The sequence below is a fragment of the Chelonia mydas genome, chromosome 8 (assembly GCF_015237465.2).
Source record: "Chelonia mydas isolate rCheMyd1 chromosome 8, rCheMyd1.pri.v2, whole genome shotgun sequence".
Classification (NCBI taxonomy): Eukaryota; Metazoa; Chordata; order Testudines; family Cheloniidae; genus Chelonia; species Chelonia mydas.
Window position 1 is genome coordinate 104,971,909 of NC_057854.1, and position 22,954 is coordinate 104,994,862.

Genomic DNA, 22,954 nt, shown 5'->3' on the forward strand with positions numbered 1-22,954 from the left:
ACTATATTTAAACCAGGCCTAAGCAAAAAGAGGAATGAGGATCTTTAAGTATATCTGAAAACTACCAGCCACAGGCCGATACGAATGATAAAGCCCCACAAGTGGGCTCCTAAGGCATCCTAGTAGAAATCCCACCACTCCTCCAAGCAGCTAGGGGAGGGACAGCGGACTTCTCACCCACGTGGCATTTCTCGATCTTGTCTTTCATATCTACTTCTAAATGGTGCCTGGTTCTTTTTTTTTTTTCCCCCTCAAGCCTTGTTCTAAACTATCTGTTTCAAACACAGCAAAAGTTCACACCAAGGAAGTCTTCCACTAACATCCCCTCAGCCTAAATTTAATAGCAGGCTTGAGAAATGTTAGAGAAATTCTACAAAACCCCAGTGAAAGGTCCCAAGAATGCGTTGTTGTAGAACTAGAGGGACACGCTTAGCATAAGTAGTTAGAGAACTGGCATCAAAACAGGAATAAAACCTCCTCCAAGCTCACACCCTAGTAGTCATCTATCACCCCATACTGGAACCCACATGGGGTATCATCAAACAACTATAACCCATGCTGAATGGGGACCCCATCCTGAAATAAATCTTTCCTAAATCCCCTCTTCTGGCCTTCAAACAACCCCCTAACCTCATCAACAGAAGAAAGTTCTCCAAAGACCAGGGCACAACATCTCAAAGCGGCACCAGACCCTGCCAGAACAACAGAGGCAAAACATGCAGAGATCTCCACTGCTTCAATGATCAACATACTCCCCAACACACCTTTCGAGATCCACAGATCTTACGCATGCCTATCACAACATGTGGTTATCACATCCAGTGTACTAAGTGCCCCAAGAACAACTATGGGGGTGAAACAGCACAATCACTACGCTCTCAAATGAACTTTCACAGGAAAAGAATAAAAGAATAAAAGACAAACACCATATATCTCCTTATCTGATCTATCAGTCCTCATCCTCAAAGGACACCTGCACAATGCTTTCAAAAGACAAGCCTGGGAATTTAAATTCATAACTTGCTGAACACTAACAATCATGTTCTTAATAAAGACACTGGATTTATGGCTTATTACAACAATCTGTAACCCACTCTCCCCGTTTGTCCTGTGAGTACAGGAGAGTTAACAGGCCACTTCACTTTGAATGGTCCCTTTAAATATGTACTTACTACTTACACTAAACTATCTGTTCAGTCTTGTATTTAGCTGTGACACTCTTAGACCTTGTCTTCATTAAAGAATGGAATATTCACACCCCTGAGTGACGTAAATAATATGGACCTAAGCGCCGCTTTAGAGCTTCTCCCACCAACATAGCTACCGCCCATCATGGAAGCAGGAGTTAAGCTGACGGGAGAGCGCTCTCCCATCAGCTTAGAGCATCTCGACCACAAGCGCTACAGAGGCGCAGCTGCGCTGCTGTAAGCGCTGTAGTGTAGATGTAGCCCTAGTACCTTTCCCAGACCTCAAGATGAGCTCTATGTAGCTCAAAAGCTTGTCTCTCACCAACAGAAGTTGATCCAATAAAAAAATATTACCTCACCCACCTTGTGTCTCTAATATCCTGGGACCGACACAGCTACAACACTGCTGCATAGAACAATGGAAGTTACTGTAGAACTGACAGAATTCCCACACCCTACCTCCCGTGTGTGTGCATTTGCAACCAGACGGTTTGTGTTCTGTAATATCATATAAAGGTCATCCTCGAGGAAGACTTCCTGAAGATGCCTACTTTGCTTTTGAGTAGCGTTCATCACTGCAGGTTCGTTTTCTACCCACCCTGCCGCCTCTGTGCAGAGCAAAACCCTCAGTATCCCATCCAACAGTCAGCTATAACCCCAAAGGCACATTTGGGCGTCTCTAAAGGAAACAGCACTCTACCGCAAAACCATGAGTAACATTCATAGCACAGGAGCAGTTCAGCGTGCATTATATTGTTCTATCACTACTTGCCAGCAGAACAGAAGTACATTGGAAGAAAAATTTTACCCTTCTACTTGCAGGGCAAATGTAATATTAAGTAGTACTACACGTAATGCAGCTATCGAAGGGGAAAGCAGCTCAGAATACTGTTACTCCCTTATGCACACTTCTGAATGAGATTAAGCAAAGAGTTGCATACTGCTTAGTTCAGTCTTTTGACCATCTAATACTACATGGAAGAGAAAGAAGGCCGTGAGCTTTACATTTGCGAGCACTGTGACAGGGTTTAGCAGTGCCACTCCCACAATGACCATCAGAATCCCCCAGATCACTTTGAAATGTTAAGATTAAAATTAAGGGGATGATTAAAGAAACTTCTCCATTTCTGCAGCTCAGGGAGCCCTAGTCACAATTAGTTTGGCAAAGAGGATGCCTACAGATAGACCTCTGGAGGGAAAATAAGAACAGCAGCTACCCCAAGCCTCTTCTACATCACTTGAACCACTACAGGATAGCACCTTCTTCACCAAGAGGATTGAAGACAAGGGAAAAGGGGGAGGTAGCCACATTACTGCAAGGTCATGCTCCAGGCAATGGCCAAGGATGATACTGTGATCTTGTGTCTTCAACCACTAAGTAGAGCGACCCTTCCATTCTCCTCATAGGTTCCCTCATCAGACGAAATGTGGGCTACAGTTTATAAGGTGTACCCAGGCCCTTCAGGTGATAGCTAGCGACAGCATTTGTATGGGGGGAGACTGGAGGACAGACATGGCTGGGAAAGATTCTCAATAATGGATGTAAGGGTTGCGTTAAAGGAGCATTCTTAACACACAGCTACCAAAAGAATAGCTATTTAGAGACTGCACTGATGTACCTCATTAACAATCATTCTAGTGATAGGCAAAAGTCTGGTGTCATTGATGGCAATCTTTGGTACCATTTACCACAAGGTCAACTGAGGTGGCCTAGGCAATCTATAGAGAGTGGAAGGGATTCTTCTTCGACAGCTCGCTTCCCAGCTTTCCAACAGGGTTAAGAGGGCAGTGCTGGGCAATTACAGATGCCAACAGACTGCAGGGGTCTGCAGTCCATCTGTATTCTGGTAACCAGTCAGCTCTATGCCTTTTGGCCAGAGTCATGGGGTGCAATTGTTTCCTCCTGGAGACTAGCTGCAACAGGGATTGGTGAGATACATTCTGGAGAAGACAAAGGCGATGCTGGTTCCTGTTGCTCCTGCAGTAGCATAGCTGCGGCTCAAGCACCCGTGCACACGCAGCCGTGCTTAGCAGGAGCCCACGTCGGAGTGGCGAATCGACCAAGCTCAGCCACACTAGGTCTGAAGAGCTCAGAAACATGTAGACGGGAACTGAACAGTTCAGGACTGAAGCAAGAAACGTCATTCAGCCCTGGAGGCTGCGTAGCCTCCCCAGTCAAGGTCCCAGTCAATGGCAGCTGAGGGAGCAGACACCGCAGATCCGCCCCCAGAAAGGTCCGTGCAGTTTGAGTCAGGGAACACAGGACATTCAGACACAACAAGAAGCGGAAAGAGACTTGAGGCTGCCAAGCCGAGCCCACCCCAGCTCCCCAGGCCCGAGCGGGGCGGTCCCTGTGCGGGGCAGCACCCAGCCCCCTTTCCCTGGGGCAGCCCACATGGCCCCAGGCCCTGGCTCCCCAAGGGGGCACAAAGCCGGTGCCCACCCCGCTCTAGTCCCGCGCCGAAGCAGACCCCGGGGCCTCTGCAGCCGGGGCGGGGAGCCCCGGATCTGACAGGGGCGGCTCGGACGGGGGAGGGTGCTGAGGGCCGGGCCAGGGCTGGTGGGGAGAGCCGGGCCGGGGGGGGCCAAACGGGCCAGGCGCAGGGGCTGTGAGCGCTGCTGGGGGGGGCTGGGCCGCTGGGGGCGCGGGGGGGGGGGCGGAGAGGGGCGCTCGGGGGGGAGCTGACGGGGGCCGAGCCGGTGGGAGGGCGCTCGGGGGGGGGGGGCGCTGGGTGGGGGCCGGGGGGAGCGCTGAGGGGGGGGGCGCTCGGGGGGGCCGCGCCGGTGGGGGGGCGCTGAGGGGGAACTAGGGGGGTTGTGGGGGCGCTGGGCCGGAAGGGGGGCGCTGGGGGGGGCGCTGGGGGGGCCCGGCTCCCCACACGCCGGCCGGCGCTGTCTGACCCCGCCCGCCGCCCCTGGCCCGGCTGCGGCCCCGGCTCACCGGCGCGGCGCGCGGCCCCGGCGACCCCTCCGGCGGCCCCGCCAGGCCGGGAAGCGGCGGCGGCAGGAGGTGCCCCCGGCCGGCCGGGGCTCCAGGCAGCTCTGAGGGGCACCACGACAGCCAATCGCGTAGCGAGGCGGGCGGCCCCCAGCCAATCCCAGGGCGCGGATGGACACGGCGCTACCCAATCCAACGGAGCGGGGGTCTTCGCGCTACCCAATCAGAGGGGAGGGGAGGGGAGGGGAGGGGAGGCGAGCCCGGCCAGGGGACCCTCAGGGGACCCACAGGGGGCGGCTGGGCGAGAGCTGGTCCCGCCTCACCCCCCCCGGCGGGACTCGGACCCGGGGCCAGGGAACAGGCCCCCCCCAGCGCCGCCCCCCCATTACTGCACAGCGCCCCCCACCCACAGAACAGCCCCCCATTACTGCACAGCGCCCCCCAGCGCCGCCCCCCCATTACTGCACAGCGCCCCCCACCCACAGAACAGCCCCCCATTACTGCACAGCGCCCCCCTCCCCCAGCACAGCCCCCCACCCACAGAACAGCCCCCCATTACTGCACAGCGCCCCCCTCCCCCAGCACAGCCCCCCACCCACAGAACAGCCCCCCATTACTGCACAGCGCCGCCCCTCCAGCACAGCGCCCCCATTACTGCACAGCGCCCCCCAGCGCCGCCCCCCCATTACTGCACAGTGCCCCCCTCCCCCAGCACAGCCCCCCCATTACTGCACAGCGCCCCCCACCCACAGCACAGCCCCCCATTACTGCACAGCCCCCCCCACCCACTGCACAGCCCCCCATTACTGCACAGCCCCCCCCACCCACTGCACAGCGCCCCATTACTGCACAGCGCCCCCCACCCACTGCACAGCCCCCCATTACTGCACAGCCCCCCCCACCCACAGCACAGCCCCCCATCACTATACAACGACACCCCCTACACGCACACACACACTGCACAGCACCCACATACAGCACAACCCCCCTCCACTGTACAATGCCCCCCCACTACACAGCACCCACACACACAGCACAACCCCCCCTCCACCACACAGTGCCCACCACACACACACACTGCACAACACCCCCCACTGCACAGCACCCTCCATTGCACGCGCACACACACACACGACACAGCGCCCCCAGCCCATGCCCTCTACTGCATATCCCCACAGCCGCCCCCACGCTGCCTACACCAAACCTCGCAGGGGCCCACCACCCCGGCTGGCAGGAGGAGCCTGTCCAAGCTTTAGGGGTCCGTGGCCGCCAGCGAGGGGCAGAGACCCAGCCCCCTCCACCAGCCCTGCAGCCGACACGCCTGGCTGGTGCTACCCTATCGCAAGACTTTTCATCCGTCCGGCCACACATAGGAGGAATCGAACCCCAGGCCATGGCGCTGTCTCCGTCCCAGCCCCCACGGGAGGGACCAATGCTGTCCGGGCAGAACCCGTGCTAGCAAACGCGGACAGCCATTCATCCCCCAGCCACTCACAGAGACGGGAAGAGCTGGCATACCCCAGTCCCAGCCTGTGCGCAGGTTCAGTCATGACTCTGTTCAGGGAGCCACATGGCACTAGCGCCTCGCTGCAGGCAGTGCTCCAGGGGCACGGCCCCTGGGCCGGTCCATCAGCGCTGGGAAAAGTGGGAGGCATGCAGATCAGAGCAACAAAAATGCCCAAGCCATGGAGAGACTGGATTAGAAGAACCATCATCCTCCAGGGTGCTGAGAACCTTCAGGGAAGAGGTAGATTCCTCCACTGCCTTTGCCCTCACTAGGAATGGAGTTCTCTCAGCAACTGCAGGATTGAGCACTAACTATAGAGCTTGGCTTTAAGCAAAAGTTAAGTGGGTGGAGCACAATGGGCTACAACTCCTGGAAGGGTGAGCACACAAAGATCCTGATCTGGCCATTAACTCCACGGGGATGGACGCTGATGCTTGCAGAGAGCCCTACCAACGGGGCAAAAAGTCCATTCCAACATAGAGCTCCTTGCAGAATTGGGGCTTAAGGAGGGATATGAATGTAAGTGGGCACAAGGGGGAGAGTAACAAGGAGTTAAAGGAAAAAATTGGGGTATCAGGAAAATCTTTATATCAGATGAGGTAGTGTAGGGAACAATCCTGCATCATACGGACTGCATGGGACCTACTAGGATTGTCCCATCTCTAATGTCCATGGTTCACTGGTAACAAAAGAAATCAAAGAAAAGCTCTATGAACCTAAGAATTAGGGCCTATGTCAAACATATGAAGCTTCCCCCTCTATGTCCCTAAATCCACTTAAAATTAATTATTAAGCCTGGACATTTCCTTCAGGTGGCTGCAGAATGGAAACAAGACTAGACTTCTCTGCTCCAACACATCAGATCCATACTAAGAATGAGATATGCTCACTAAGTGAAAACCAGCAAGACCCACAGATGAAACAGAGAGCAGTAAACAAAGTATACCCACTTCTCCCACGCCTGCCATAGATAAGCCCAAAATAACGCACCATGGTTTTTCTTTTAAATGCATTCGGTGAAGGGTTCCAGATTTATACCACTGTTAAGGTCTCTGTTTATCCCAGAATAAGTACAGCATAAGCAATAGCAGCACTAGCTTCCTACATATCCCCCACCACCTGTCCTACATGGACCCCTGGTGGGGTGACCAGTCTCCAGGTACCCTTCATTTAGTCTCTCTCTGAGGAACCTGTCAACAGCATTGTCAACTGTGATGTCATTTTCTGGCTGTGTACCACAGTTCCCAAACATCTCAAAAAACAAAAGCCCCCAAACTGATGCCAGCACCTGCAAATATTATTAGCCTGGTAAACTGCCTAGCAAAACACATGGAAAGAGTAGAGATCTAATCCACTAGCTAAAAAGAAAAGGAGGACTTGTGGCACCTTAGAGACTAACCAATTTATTTGAGCATGAGCTTTCGTGAGCTACAGCTCACTTAGCTGTAGCTCACGAAAGCTTATGCTCAAATAAATTGGTTAGTCTCTAAGGTGCCACAAGTCCTCCTTTTCTTTTTGCGAATACAGACTAAAACGGCTGCTACTCTGAAATCCACTAGCTGAGCTCTACCTGGCGCTAATCAAATGCATGCATCCCCCATCTTCCTCCTGCATACGACTGCCTGAGATTCACCTGTGATGAAGTCATCATCCAGACATTCCTTATCCCATCCTCAAAACACTCTACTGGGTCTCTGGTCATTGCGGGATTCAGTTCAAACCTGTCCTCCTTGCTTTAAAAATCCTCCACAGAGTTCTCTCTTGTTCTCTTATTCCCCCACTCGAAGCACCTGTGTAGCACTGACCCTCTCTCTCTTTTTCAGCACAACTCTCCACTCTGGATTTAAGAGCCTTTTTCTCTGCAGCTCCTGCCATCTCCACACCCCATCAGCTCTTCTTCTATTTTCAGCTATCCAGATTTTAAAACCTCACTGACTTTGCAGCTCTCACTCTCTCAAAAACAAAAGAAATATAAAAAAATGTTGCAACTGTATTATCTAATTCTGCAAAGGATTTTGGGATATAGAGAACCTATCCAAATGGCACTTGTATTATATTTTACTTGTTTTAGGACATGTGGGCGTCAGACAGGTCTGACACACAAAACTGACAATGTGCCCCGCAGTTGTCATGCAGAGGACAGGTCACTCATACAGACCGATCTGGATCGGTTGGTGAGCTGGGTACAAGCAAACAATATGCATTTATAGTGATAAGCCAAATAGATGGAGCTCTTTGCGTCTAACAAAGAGAAGGTTAAGGGGTGACTTGATTACAGCCTACAAGCACTTACATGGGGAATAAATATTGGATAATGGAGTCTTCAATCTAGCAGAGAAAGATCTAACACGATCCAATGGCAGACTGGAAATAAGGCATACGTTTTTGACAGTAAGGGTAATTAACCAAGAGTTGTGGTGGATTCTCCATCACTGACAATTTTTAAATCAAGACTGGATGTTTTCTAAAAGATTTGCTCTAGGAAATTATTTGGGGGCAGGTCTCTGGCTTCTGTTAAACAGGGGGTCAGACTAGATGATCACAGTGGTCCCATCTAGCCTTGGAACCTGTCAATCTATTAATTTTAATATGGCCAAATGTAAAGTTGTACATCTAGGAACAAAGAATGTCGGCCATACTTACAGGATGGGGGACTCTATGCTAGAAAGCAGTGACTCTGAAAAAAGGTTTGGGAATCATGGTGGATAATCAGCTGAACATGAGCTTCCACTGTGAAGCTGCGAACAAATGGGCTAATGCGATCCTGGGATGTATAAACAGGGGAATCTCAAGTAGGAGTAGGTAATATTTGGCGCTGATCTGACTGCTACTGGAATACTGTGTCCAGTTCTGGTGTCAACATTTTAAGAATGATGTCATTGTCGATAATGGGCTCTTCAGTTTATCAGACAAAGGTATAACAAGAGCCAATGGCTGGAAATTGAAGACTAGAAATAAGGCACATTTTTTAAAACAGATTAATTAACCGTTGGACCAATTTACCAAGGGTAGTGATGGATCGTCCCATCATGGGCAATTTTAAAATCAAGATTGGATTTTTTTCTAACACATCTGTTCTAGTTCAAACTGGAATTAATTCAGTGAAGTCCTATGGCCTGCGTGATACAGGAGGTCAGACTAGATGATCACAATTGTCCCTCCTGGCCCGATAGTTAATGAGAATACTATTGCTCCCTCTCCCATAGCCGTGTCAGCTCTCTACGGCTAACAGGAGAAAAACTGGAAATTTACATTTGTCAGTAAAGGCAGTTGATCAAACTCAAATACACGCAGGAAGTAGGTCTAGCGAGCAAGATTTCATTTTTCTCTAGCCATTGGCAGACAAGAACTGCACATGAAATGCCTGCACCTACCACACAGGGGAAGCTCGGTTCGCCATGCCACAGCTGAGTGCAGCCCATACAAGAGGTCAAAGTATGGCTTGGGCAGCTTAGAGACATGTTTTCGGAGGATGATGTTTATCCCAAAAAAGAAAACCCACAAACATGAGAAGGGATCGTAATTGAGAGAAAATGTTATCACAGCAAACTCCAGCTGGACGTGCCCTAATGGTGTTTATGGACAAGGACAGGGAAAGTCTCTTGGCCTCTTCCATAGCTCTTCTGTAAACCCCAAATAATCTTCATAAAGACACCAGCTTCCAGTTGTCCCGGGGCGGGGGGGTGCTCAACCCCCTCTCAGTCCCAGGCCCTGTCCCCACTCCACCCCTTCGCCCAATCACCCACTCCCACCCCACCTCTTCCTGCCCCTCCCCCACGCGCACCCTGTCCCACCTTCTCCCACTTCCTCCCAGCACCTCCTGCATGCTGCGGAACAGCAGATCGGTGGGCGGGAGGCACTGGGAGGGAGGGGGAGTTGATTGGCGGAGCCGCCAGTGCCGGTGGGCAGGAGGCTCTGGGGGCAGAAGAGGGGCTGCTGGTGGGTGCTGAGCACCCACTAATTTTTTTCTGTTGGTGCTCCAGCCCTCGAGCACCCATGGAGTCGGCGCCTAGGTCGAGTGGGTTATCCCGTACCATCTCCTCTCCAGTCTAGGATCATGCTCCTTCAACCCGGTACAATCTTGCAAATTAGAGTGATAGAAATGGGATGAAATGTAATAGTGCAAAAGTACAAGGTCATGCATTTAGGGAGTAACAACGAGAATTTTTGCTATGAGCTGGGGACATATCAGTTGGAAGCGACAGAGGAGGCGAAAGACCTGGGTGGATTGGTTGATCACAAACTGTGATGCAGCTGTGAAAAAGGCTAGAGCAACGCTAGGATGCATCAGTCGAGGTATTTCCTGTAGAGACTGGGAAGTGTTACCATGATATAATGCTCAACAAGGCACTGGTTGACCTCACCTGAATACCATGTGCAATTCTGGTCTCCTATGTTTAAGAAAGAGAAACTGGAACAGATGCAGAGAAGACTAGAGCTACTACATGGAATGGAAAACCTACCTATGAGAGGAGACACAAACAGCTTGGGTTGTTTAGCCTAACCAAATGAAGGCTCAGAGGAGATGACTGCTCTCTATAAATACATTGAGGGATAAATACCCTGGAGGAAGGAGTTATTTAAGTTAAGAGCCAGTGTGGACACAAGAACAAATGGATATAAACTGGCCATCAGCAAGTTCTGGAACAGCCTCCCAGGGGGAGCAGTGGGGGTGAAAAATCTTAACTGATTTCAGGACGGAGATTGACAAGCGGATGGAGCAGATGGTACGATGAGACGCCTACGATGGCATGTCGCCGATCTGTGAGTGCTAGTGTAACACTGTCAGACCCCGGTTGTCGGCTGGATCGAACCCGGGACCTTTGGAGCTAAATGCATGAGCCTGTACTGCATGAGCTAAAAGCCATGTGGCTATTTGCCTAAGCTGTAGCAGACTCGATCTCTAAGTGGCCTCGGTGCCACTAGATGGGACAGAGCACCACACCCAGGAGGTGTGGGGATTACACTACCAGCAAATATCTCCAATGGCTGCTGATGGGACACTTGATGGGGAGGGCTCTCGTTTACTACAGAGAATTCTTTCCCAGGTGCCTGGCTGGTGGGTCTTGCCCATATGCTTGGGGTCTAACTTATCACCATATTTGGGGTTGGGAAGGAATTTTCTCCCAGCTCAGATTGGCAGAGACTGAAGGAGAGGGTGGGGGGGCAGTTCACCTTCCTCTGCAGCATAGGACATGGGTCACAGATCACTTGCAGGTTTTAGCTAGTGTAAATGATGGATTCTCTGTAACTTGAAGTCTTTAAACCATGACTTGAGGACTTCAGTAACTCAGGCAGAGGTTGGGGTCAATTACAGGGGTGGGTGGGGTGAGGCTCTGTGCAATGAGCCATGTGCAGGAGGTCAGATTAGATGTTCATGATGGTCTCTTCTGACCTTAAAGTCTATGAGTCTATGAAATTAAACCACATGGTCTCCAGGCAGAGCAGATGACCTGGTTTTGACAAAGGGCCAGAGAAGCAAGAATCTAGATAGTCAAGTCAATAATGACAAGGTTCTTTTTGCGAATACAGATTAACACGGCTGTTACTCTGAAAAAAAGTTCTGGCTTGTTAGTCAGCCTCTGGTTTGTCCCTCTGAAAACACTACACCACATTATCAGGTGTCAGGACACTGGAAAGCACCCAAACTGAAAATCTGAGGAGGCAAGCACTGTACACCCATGGAAAACAAGTACTGCCACCCCTCTGCAGGCAGCTGTCTAATCACCGTGAGATGAATTAGGGCAATGATTAGTGGAGTAATTTAGCTCAAATACCACAGCTTTAGTATGAACATGTCCCTGCATAGTTTACACATTCTCAAGCAGATGTCAGGCTAGATGTTGCTAGAAGATGGACAGCTGGGGAATAATTAAATCTGATTAAATCTCAACATATTGCTTTACCCCTTTTCCAGAATTCTGTGGAGCTTTTCAAGTGACCAAGTGAAAGGGCAGGGATTGTCAATCAGTCCTAGCCTATGAAAACGTTCCTGCCATTCCTACAGAGGAGGCTGTAAACTCTTTGGGGTAGGGATTGTATCTGCCTTTGTGCTTGTCCAGTACCTACCCCGGCAAAGCAAACCCCCAAGCCCACCAGTACCACAATATGGTATGTACAATCGTTAACTCAGAAGATGCAGTCGGCTGCCTGTAAGAGCTGCATATCAGCAGGGCTGGAGCATATTTCCATTGCTAGGAGAATGTAAAAGCCAGTAACATTTGTGTATCTCTTCTCTGCAGTAAATTGTCCCAGAATGAAAAGGTCGCTTTGCGCCTGTTCATGTTGGTTGCCAAACATATAAATCACTCTGCTGGATTCCCTCTGTTTTAGGGCTATCAGTCTCACTTGGGCCATTCTGCATCACACAAACACTCTTGCCAATACTTTCACTGAAGCCCCACACCCTAACTAAGACGTTAATGAATCAGATCACTGTTCAGGAATGTGATATAGCACCACAATCCCCATGATTGGCTACAAATTGTGATTAATTGCTGCGGACTGCATTCTCAGTTCTTAGATAATCTGTGCTTAAACATGCTGGTATTATTGTATGTATCTACACTACCCAGCCCAGGGAGAGACACTCACACTAGCTTTGTCTGCACTACCAAGCTAAAAATAGCAGTGGAGACATTGAGGCATGGGCAGCAGCTCGGGCTAGTCACCCAAGTCCAAGCTGCCCAGCCCCCTTGAGTCTGAGCTCAAGTGGCTAGATAAAGATGCCACTCATGTCACAATGTCCATGCTGCTATTTTTAGTTTGCTAGCTTGAGTGAAACTAGCACAGCTGTTCACCTGGGGCGGCACGCTCGCAGCTGTAGTGTAGACATACCCTTTGTTACCCTGTCCTTCCCCTTCCCCCTCTCATTGGTGTCTCAGTCACACTGTCACTATGCGTGTACAGTGCCTGGCACGAGGGGACCTTGCTCTGGTGGAGGCCACTAGGCACTATTGCAATAGAAATACAGTAATACAAACAGGTTCCATATGAATCACAAGTTATAACGATCAAAACGTAGGTGAGACATTCTGCCACCCACAGTTGCTACAGGGAAGGAAGTCCCTGTTACTATTTCCCCACCTGGTAAATATCTGGAACATGAACCAACCAGCTACAGAATGGCAGTGTCTTGCCAGGTCGCACTTCCCAGAATCTTTCAAAGATTCAGAGATTTTAGAGCCAGAAGGGAACATTAGATTTTCTAGTCTGACCTCCCAAGTAATGCAGGCCATTAAATTTCAACCAGTTATGCCTGTATTGATCATAAGAATTTGCATTTTGATTAAATCATATCTTCCAGAAAAGCACTGTCTTAATTTTAAGACACCAAGAGATGGAGAATCCACCACTTCCCTTGCTAGTTTATTCCAGTGGTTAATCACCCGCACTACTTAAAATTGTACACCGTATTTCTAAAGTTTAAGTTACCTAGCTTCAGCTTCCAGCCATTGGTTCTTGGTATCACTTACTCCAGTAGATTAAAGTGCTATTTAGTACCCCGTATTGTCTCCCTGTGAAGGTACTTACACACTGTAAAAAAAAAAAAGGAGGACTTGTGGCACCTTAGAGACTAACAAACTTATTTGAGCATAAGCTTTCGTGAGCTACAGCTCACTTCATCGGATGCATGTAGTGGAAAACACTGTAAGCAAATCATCTCTCAGTCTTCATTTTGAGCAGCTAAACAAATTGAGCTCTTTCAGTCTCTCATTGTCAGGCATTTTCTCCAACTCTCCAGTCATTCTGTGGCTCTTTCCTGCACCCTCTCCAATTTTTTGACATCTTTTTAAAATGTGGACACCAGAACTGGACACAGTATTCCAGGACTGGTCTCACCCATGTCTTATAAAGATTTAAAATTACTTCCCTGCTCCTACGCATAACTGATCAAACTAAGCAACTGTACCAGACTGAGGTGTCAATAGAGGAGGTTGTGGAACAAATTGATAAATTAAACAGTAATAAGTCACCAGGGCCAGATGGTATCACCCAACAGTTCTGAAGAACTCAGATGTGAAATTGCAGAACTATTAACTGTGCTATGTAACCTACCGCTTAAATCAGACTCTGCACCAGATGACTAGAGTGTAGCTAATGTAATGTCGTTTTTAAAAAAGGGCTCCAGAAGTGATCTGGCAACTACAGGCCAGTAAGCCGAACTTCAGTACTGGGCAAAATGGGTGAAACTGTGGTAAATAACAGAATTATCAGACACACAGGTGAACATGGTATGTTGGGGAAGAGTCAACATAGCTTTAGTAAAGGGAAATCGTGCCTCACCAATCTTTTGGAATTCTTTGAAGGTGTCAACAAGCATGTGGACAAGAGTGAACCAGTGGATATAATGTATTTAGACTTTCAGAAAGCCTTTGACAAGGTCCCCCACCAAAGGCTCTTAAGCAAAGTAAGTGGTCATGGGATAAGAGGGAAGGTCCTCTCATGGATCGGTAACTGGTTAAAAGACAGGAAACAAAGAGTGGGAATAAATGGTCAGTTTTCACAGTGGAGAGAGGTGAATAACAGGGTCCCCCTAGGGTCTGTACTGGGACCAGTGCTGTTCAACATATTCACAGATGATCTGGAAAAAGGGGTAAACAGTGAGGTGGCAAAATTTGCAGACGATACAAAATTACTCAGGATAGTTAAGTCTGAAGCTGACTGCGAAGAGTTACAAAGGGATCTCACTGAACTGGGTGACTGGGCAACAAAATGTCTGATGAAATTCAGTGTTGATAAATGCAAAGTAATGTACATTGAAAAACATAATCCCAACTATACATATAAAATGATGGGGTCTAAATTCTTGAATGATAACAGCTAAAGATCTTAGAGTCATCATGGATAGTTCTGTGAAAAAATCTACTCAATGTGCCTCAGCAGTCAAAAAAACGAACAGAATGTTAAGAACCATTAGAAGAGGCACAGATAATACAACAGAAAGCATCATAATGCCAATATAGGTTTCAGAGTAACAGCCGTGTTAGTCTGTATTCGTAAAAAGAAAAGGAGTACTTGTGGCACCTTAGAGACTAACCAGTTTATTTGAGCATGAGCTTTCGTGAGCTACAGCTCACTTCATCGGATGCATAGAGCTCACGAAAGCTCATGCTCAAATAAACTGGTTAGTCTCTAAGGTGCCACAAGTACTCCTTTTCTTTTTACGAATGCCAATATATAAATCCATGGTACACTCACACCTTAAATACTGCATGGAGGTCCAGTTGCTGCATCTCAATAAAAGATAGATTAGCATTCCAAAAAGTAGCGAGAAGGGCAACAAAAATTATTGCCGTATGGAACAAATTCCAGACAAGGAGAGATTAAAAAGACCGGGACAGTTCAGTTTAGAAAAGAGATGATGAAGGGGGCTATGACAGCGGTTTATACAATCATGACAGGGGTGGAGAAAGTTTTTTACCGCTTCACATAACACAAGAACTAGAGGTCCTCCGAAGAAACTAACAGGCAGCAGGTTTAAAACAAACAAAAGGAAGCATTTCTTCACACAATGCACAGACAACCTGTGGAACTCCTTGGCAGGGGATGTTGTGAAGGCCAAAAGCATAACTGAGTTCAAAAAAGAATTAAATAAATTTATGGAGGATAAGTCCAGCAATCACTATTAGCCAAGATGGTCAGGGATGCAGCCCCATGCTCTGTGTGTCCCTAAGCCTCTGACTGTCAGAAGCTGGGACTGGATGACATGGGGGGGATCTCTTGAAATTGCTTTGTTCTGTTCATTCCCTCTGAGGCATCTGGCACTGGCCACTGTCAGAAAACAGGATTCTGGGCTAGGCGGACCATTGATCTGATCCAGTCTGGCCGTTCTTATGTTCTTCTGTGTCTGTATTGAAGGATTATTTGCATTACCCTTTTTGTCACAGCAAAGCACTGGGAGCTCACATTGAGTTGCTTGTCGAGTCCCTGCTTCCTGGGATACTCCATTCTGTACATCTGGCTTACACACCTTGTTTCTAGATGTATGAGCTTCCTTTCAACTGTATGAAAACACTATGCCAATCTGTGTGTCACCTGCAAATTTCATCAGCAGGTATTTTATATTTCCTTCCAGATGATTGATAAAGATGTCACTGAATTGTGTCAGGCCTAGAACTGATCCCTGGGGAACCCCACTATAAGCACTCCAATATGATGATTCCCCACAGATAGTTACTGTTTGAGATCTGTCAGTTAGCCAGTTCTTATGCTATTTCACGTATACTTTATTGATATTGTATAGTGCTAACTTTTTATGAGACTGTCACGTGGTACTAAATAAAACAGCTTACAAAAGCTTACATCTGCACAGTTATCTTTATCAAACAAACTTGTAATCTCAGCAAAGAGTTAAAGCAGGTCTGACAAAATCTATTTTCCATAAAGCCACGTAGACTGGTATTAATTATATTCCTAACCTTTAATTCTTTATCAATTTAACCCTGTATCAGCTTTTCCTTTATTTTGCCTAGCATTGATGTTAGGCTAACTGGCCTCACCTACTTGTACTTTTTGAATATTGGTGAACATTAGCACTATTCCAGTCTTCTGAAATTTCCCCATTATTCCAAGATTTATTAAAAATTAACATCAGTGGGCCAGAGGACTCCTCTGCCAACTCTTTTAGAACTCTTGGATGCACGTTGCACAGGCCTGCTGATTTTACAATGTTTATCCCTAGTAGACATTGTTTAACATTCTCCTTAGTTACTAATGGACTGGAAAGTACTTCCTTATCCTCATATGATACGAGTACATCATCCTTCCAAATACAGAGCACAAGTATTTATTGAACACTTTTCTGCATTGCTGTAGACAATATTACCATCTCCATCTAGAAATAGACATATACCATTGTTAGAATTTATTTTGTTCCTAGCACACTTAAACTCCTTATTGTCCTTATCCCTGCCAGCCATGGATTTTTCCTGATGTCTTTAGCTTCCCCTATCAGTTTTCTACACTTCATTACTTCAAATGTATATTGATTTCTATTTCTCTTCCCCCCTCCCCCCGCCATTTGTTATATATTGCATTTTTATTTCTAAACTGCTGCCTTTACTTTACCACTGAACCAGGATGGGGTTTAAACCAAGTTGTCTTCTTTCCTGATTGTGGGATCCGGGGGGGGCGGGATTTGCCCTCTAATAAACTCATCTTAAAGAACTCCCAATTTTCTAACTAAATTTCACCTCCCAATCAATTGTGTTCATACTTTTCCTCAGCTTTGGGAAATTAGCCTTTTTGAAGCATCAAGCATATATATTACTGGCTAGGACTGTTCTCCGTTTGCCCTTATTGAACGTAATCACATCATGATCACTGGTCCCTAGTCAACCACCACCTTCCAGCCCACTGATTAATTCATCTTCATCCATCATGAGGTCCAAACAGTCACCCGATGCTGGTGGCAATACCGTCTGTATCAGAAAATCATCTACACATTTTAGAAAGCTGTTTTACGGCTAGATGCATGAAACCTCCCACCCGTGTCTGCCAAGCTGAAACCCGCGTAACAAGAGTATTATTCTTTCCACACTTTAGATATAGAGCAACTCCTCCTGTTCTCTGGTTTGAGGCAGGGGTCTGTAGCAGACCCCCACCCGGACTCCCTCCTGGGCTTGGTTTGTTAGCACGCTGCTGCCTAAGTATTCAATATCCTCTGGTTCAGAGTCCTCGCTGGTTCAGAAACAGGTTGTGGTGTAACGCAGAGTACCACCACACACAGCCCTTTTACCCACACTTTCCTTTGCCGTAGTCAGTGGAAATGACAGTACAGCTTCTTTTCCAGCATCTACTCAGGATCTCAACACACTTTGCAAACATTAACTAACTGACCCTCAACACCCCCTGGAGGGTGGGAAAGTGAGACTCAGAGAGCTGCCAATCATTGTACGGCAAGCCAGGGACAGAGACATACTGTAAGTGAAACTTTGCACACTGCAAGCTCAGCACTTGCTGAATCCAGGTCACTGAGCTTGATGGCTCAGGGGATGGTAATGAGATATGGAGCTCTTTCCTTCTAAGTGGAAACACAAATCAGAGGGAACAACTTTTGGTCACTATCCGACAGCTGATCAACAACCTGGGTCAAATGAGCTGGTGATCTTAGTGCAGTTCCCAGTAGGCGCAAGTAGGTTAATTGTCTGCCCTGCCCTGTGCTTTAATCTTTGGTGTCTGACACTGTCACCAGCATGTGCACACTCTCACCTAGAAACTGATCTGGAGCGTGAGGCTCTTTGCCAGGGCATGGCAAGGAAGATAGCCCTGCTATTTCCTGCACCGTATCTGCTCTGCAGAGCACTTTGGTTATGCCAGTGTGGTCTCCCTCTGCAGCTGCTCTGCAGAGGTTGTGGGCTCTCCCATCTCCTAGAGACACAGCTGATATCTCAGAGGAGAAGTGAGACTTTCAAAATCTACTAAATGACACCAACGTGAACAAGACAGGAAAGCTCTTTGCCCAGTAGCTCTAGGGCATGACGTTCCAGGAGAATTCAGCCCACCAGGATGGGTGTGGAGATGGGACAACTTGAGCAGTGGCTCTCAACCTTTCCAGACGACTGTGCCCCTTTCAGGATTCTGATGTGTCTTGAGTACCCCAAGTAAAAAAATACTTGCTTTCAAAATCAAACATAAAAATACAAGCGTCACAGCACGCTAGTACTGGAAAACTGCATACTTTCATTTTTACCATATAATTATAAAAGAAATCAACTGGAATATAACTATTGTCCTTACATTTCAGTGTATAGTACACAGAACAGTATAAACAAGTCATTGTCTGTATTACATTTTAATTTGTACTGACTTTGCTAGTGTTTTTTATGTAGCCTGTTGTAAAACTTGTCATAAATCTAGATGAGTGGATGTACCCCCTGGAAGACCTCTGTGTCCCCCAGGGGTACACATAGCCCTGGCTGAGAACCACGGAACTAGAAGACATGTTGGCAGAGAGGCTGCAATAGCTGTTCCTTTTTGGACCTCTTTCTGATGATCACGTTCACATGTTGCTGCTGATTTCTCCAATTCGGGCGCATTTCAGAGGAGAGCATCTCAGCTGGGGCCCCCTCCAGAGGCTGCAGCAAAAGGAACAAGGGCTGCTCTGCAGGGTTCATGAGCTGGACCTGGCCACTGGAACCAAGTTTGGCCAAATCCCAGTGAGGTTATGGTAAGGCCCAGGGAGCAGACATCCCCACTCCAGAAATCACTCTGCACAGTTCCAGAGCTGGTCAAAGCAGGGCAGGACACCACAATTAGACCTGCTGCTATTCACCATGGATTTCGACCCTTCAAAAGGAACGTAGGCAGTGAGGCCAGAAAAGACCCACTGAGACAAATGGGATATCAAATAACTTCTCATAACAGCTTATCTAACCCATTCTTCTTTCTCTGTGTTGATGAATCCTACACCTTCCTTATGAATCTCTTGCACAGCTTAGTTGCTGTGGATGTACCCTAAGACGACAGCATGTGGGAATCAACATAGAAAAACCTCTGGTGTTTAAGTCCATCTCTTAATGACTTCAGATCAAGTTCCCCCTGGTTATTTGGCATGCAAGAGGTTTCTAACAGTCAAGCCAGCAAATGAAACATGGGGGCTGGAAGCAAAAATGGGTTTTCCTTCGGCATTACCACTCATAATCAGGACTCTGCAGTTGGAACTCAGTTATTTACACAGATGATGTGTAAGCCCCAAAAGAATCCAGCTCCTTCTCCGGGAGCTCTGCTGCTCTGCAGGGCTGACAGCAGTAGAATCGTATTGTTGTCACTAAAACAAACGGCTCCGAGTCTGACTTGGTTACACACAAATGGGCTGGGAAAGGTGGCTTTTTACAAACAACAAAGCGTTGATGAAAGGGATACAAGGAAAGCACTATGGTCAGGCCATTTGGCAAATAGCACGTTAGTTCTGATGGGGGAGAGGGGCGCTGCAATATTGAGCGGAAGTGGGGTGAGGGAGAAATGGCCATTGAAGGCAAGGGAGGGAGAGAAGGATTGGGAGGAAGGTGGGCAGGGCAGTGAGGCTGGCAGTGGAACTAGGATGGGGAGGAGAGGAAGGAGGCTGGGGCAAAAGCCCATCTGCAGACAGTAAAGACTGGTCCAAAATGTATCTGCATCCCTAGAAAAGGTAATGCAAAAGTAACTGCCTACAAATATGACAGGGGGTGAACCCAAAGGAGTGTGGGGATGGAGGGATAATTTAAGGCAGCACAAAGGGGTGTAACCTGGAAGGGTGGGGTGAAAGATCTGAATAAATTTCTTGACACTGATATGAATCAGGCTGTGAATCTTCTCCCCAGGAAGGGTGGTTGGAGGGCTGGGGGGGCGGGGGGGAGCACCTGCAGGCATTTCAGTCCAGACTGGCCAGAGCTCTAGAACATACCAGAGGGAACAGCGTTGGAGGGACGGGCTGGGTGATCAGACTCTTTTCGTCTTTGGCTGCTAGGAGTCTAGAAGGTGGCCATGGCTGAGCTGACACCTGTGTGTTCTAGCAGCAGCCTGTAGGGCCGACTCAAGTGACACCTGCCGTGCAGTTCCCATTGTAGCCCCATGGAGATCAGTATAAATTTTCACTAGGAGTGGGAAGGCATTTCCCACGCTGGGTTTTCTCCAGGAAGTGGCTTCTTTTGAAAGTTTAAGCAAAACCTAGAGAGCTGGTTTTGAGTTTAAAGAAAACAAACGGTTCCCAGGGTACAGAAACTTTAACCACTTCATTTAAAAAGGGCCAAAAGCAAACACAGATGAAGCTGGATGCTTGCCTTGGCCATGTTCCTGGAGGAGGAGAATGCCAGTGCCCGAGGCCATGTGCACAGGGAAGGATCTCCTGGCTGGCCATGGGAAAGCGCCCACTCCTCTACTTTTAAATAGATTGGTTTGGATTAAAACAAAATTCTGAGCTCTGAAATCTACATGCTGAGCGCATCCCGGGAAGAGAGCAGTAAGCCTGTGGCTCTGACTATAATCATGGTCTGGCAAGCAGCCCCCTGCTGTGATTAAACTGAGCTTCTGACATACTCCCCTTGCCAAGCACAAACTTCACAGCTGGTCAAAGCCACACCGCTTCCTCTTAACCTGCTCTCAGCCTGCACCTGCTCGCTGCTTGCCCACCGTGAGCTGCACTGGCCTTCCCAGTACAGCTCAGGTTTAACACCAAGGCCCAGTTCAGTGGGGAGCAGGGATGGTCTGATTCTGTAGGGAGATAGCCATTGGGGAGACAACGCCCAGGTCGCTCTTCACCTTGACCCCAATCTCCTGTCCAGCCTCCCTCTTCTCCTGGATGTCCCACCACCTCAAACATCTTTCCCCTCCCATCCCTTCCGCCACAGGCTGGCAAACCACGGGTCCTCCCCCCCCCGCACTTCCGGGACCGACTGCACCGGCCAATCGTGCCAGCCCACAGAGCCCCGGAAAGTGCGGAGCCCAGAGTGGTTGCCCTGATTCGCCATACCCTGGGGACGGCTCTGGCTATACCCACATAAAAGTGCATTTGCCAGTTGTAAGCCAGTGGGCTAACTCACTGGTCCATGCACTCTCCAGCCACAGGATTCCAGTCCCTTTTCTTCCGGGGTTCAGGTTTATTTCTTCAAAAGAAACACAAGTTCGACACATCAGTCATTGCCCTTCCCCTTCCCCCAGCCCACGTGTTTCTGCTTTCTGCAGGCCGGCACTCTGCAGGCCATCTGCTTGGGAGTCGAGGTTAAACCCCAGCTCCCTTCTCCTCCCTGTGCTGCTTCGTGCAGGCCGTCCCAGAGTTGGCAGCCACAGGGACTCCTTCAAGATCCTTCCTACACTGATCCCACTCACCTGAGCTGCTTGCTGATTTTTATGAGCACCAGGCGAGTTCAAGCTATCACCCCATCCCTGTCTCACCACACTGGCTGATGAGTCACAGGTGGGGAGTCCAAACAATTCCTGTGAAGGGCCACTGCCCATGTGTCACCAGTGTGGCCTATTTCACACCCAAACAGCCATAAGCAGTCCCTGCAGATGCCCCTGTTATAGCTGGTATAAGCTGTTCTCTGCACAGAGGGGTTGCCAGGATAGCTGTACTCACAAACCTCTTCTGGTGTCGACCTGGGTGTGTCCCTCTGGAACACCCTGGGGGTGGGGCTCTCACTGCAACCCAAAGACGGGCTTGCTGGGTTGTTGGAGGAGAGATCCCGGACCCAGGGGGTGTATGTGGAACGGAGGCCAACGAGCTCACTGGGGGGGGAGGGGGAGGGGGAGGGCAGAACTACAACTCACGAGTGGTGTGCCCCTCCCTCACCAGGGGAGGGTGCCACTGCTGTCCCATCACCCCCCACTGCATTCGTCTGCCACTCGTACTGCGCTGGGCACTACCAGCCGAGGGCCCGACAGAAGCCAGCTCCAAAGACACACTGCGCGGTACAGGAATGTGCCTCCCCTGCCAATTCCCCTCGGGCATCTGCCTTCTGGGCCTCACCAGGTCGAATTCTCCTTGGTCCACAGCATACCGTTCCTTGGGGGAGGGAGGGAGGGTGACGAGCTGCAGCTGGCACAGTAGAGCACTTTGAGGGGAAGGTTTCTTGGTCTCAGCACTCAGCCGTGCAATGAGGACCGGCACATTAGTGTTCCCTTTCCCCTGGGGAGTGAGTGGATTCGGAGAAGACCCATTCGCACGGAGGAAGTGGCGTCTGCTCAGGGACTATCACTTCCCCAGGCACAGCGGGGAGATCAGTGGCCCTGCAGCCACTCAGTCAGCCACTCACATGTTTTGGTGAGCGCTCAGGTGTCCACATGCCTGAGCTGCAGCCTGGGGAAGAGGGAACCCCAAACTCCACCAGTTCCCCCAAGCTCTGCACCCAGCCAGAAGCAAGAAAGGGGCTCCACGCAAGGTCAGCTGCACTGCTAGTTAGGCAAGTCTTGCAAACTCAGGCAATAACAGAGCCCATGTCCGTGCCACACATCCATGGGATAGGGTATTGCCCAGGGTTACAGGATCACACATGGGAAGGGGGCCGAGTTAAGTCTGCTGGGAAGGCCAAGGTCAAAACAAGAAGAAAATATACAGAATCAAAGCATTACAGTTGTCCCCACCAACAGCCTTACACTGCCAACCAGACACTGCACTGGGAAAGAACTGAAACCTTCAGCCACCTGAAATATTCCTTCCTCACAAAAGCCACTTGTCTCTCATAGTCCAGTGTGCACAGATGCAAACTCCAGATCCAAGGTGAGAATTAACATAAGGATTCATGGATGTTAAGACCAAAACTATTTTTAAGTACATCAGAGGTAGGAAGCCTACCAAGCCAGCAGAGAGGCCATTGGACAGTCAAGGTGCTAAAGGAGCACTCA

General features: G+C 49.0%; 1 protein-coding gene across 3 annotated transcripts in view; it reads right to left on the minus strand.

Annotated features, from left to right (window-relative positions):
- The window catches only part of ST3GAL3 (ST3 beta-galactoside alpha-2,3-sialyltransferase 3), a 388,593-nt gene that overhangs the window by 359,426 nt on the left and 6,213 nt on the right, over positions 1-22,954 (minus strand). Inside the window, exon 1 of one of the 3 annotated variants that reach the window (XM_043520914.1) lies at positions 4,129-4,240. The exons of the other annotated variants lie outside the window; for them this stretch is intronic. The gene's annotated coding sequence lies outside the window, so the exon portion shown is untranslated. Of the gene's footprint in view, positions 1-4,128; positions 4,241-22,954 lie in introns of those variants that run through there. 3 annotated transcript variants of the gene reach the window in all.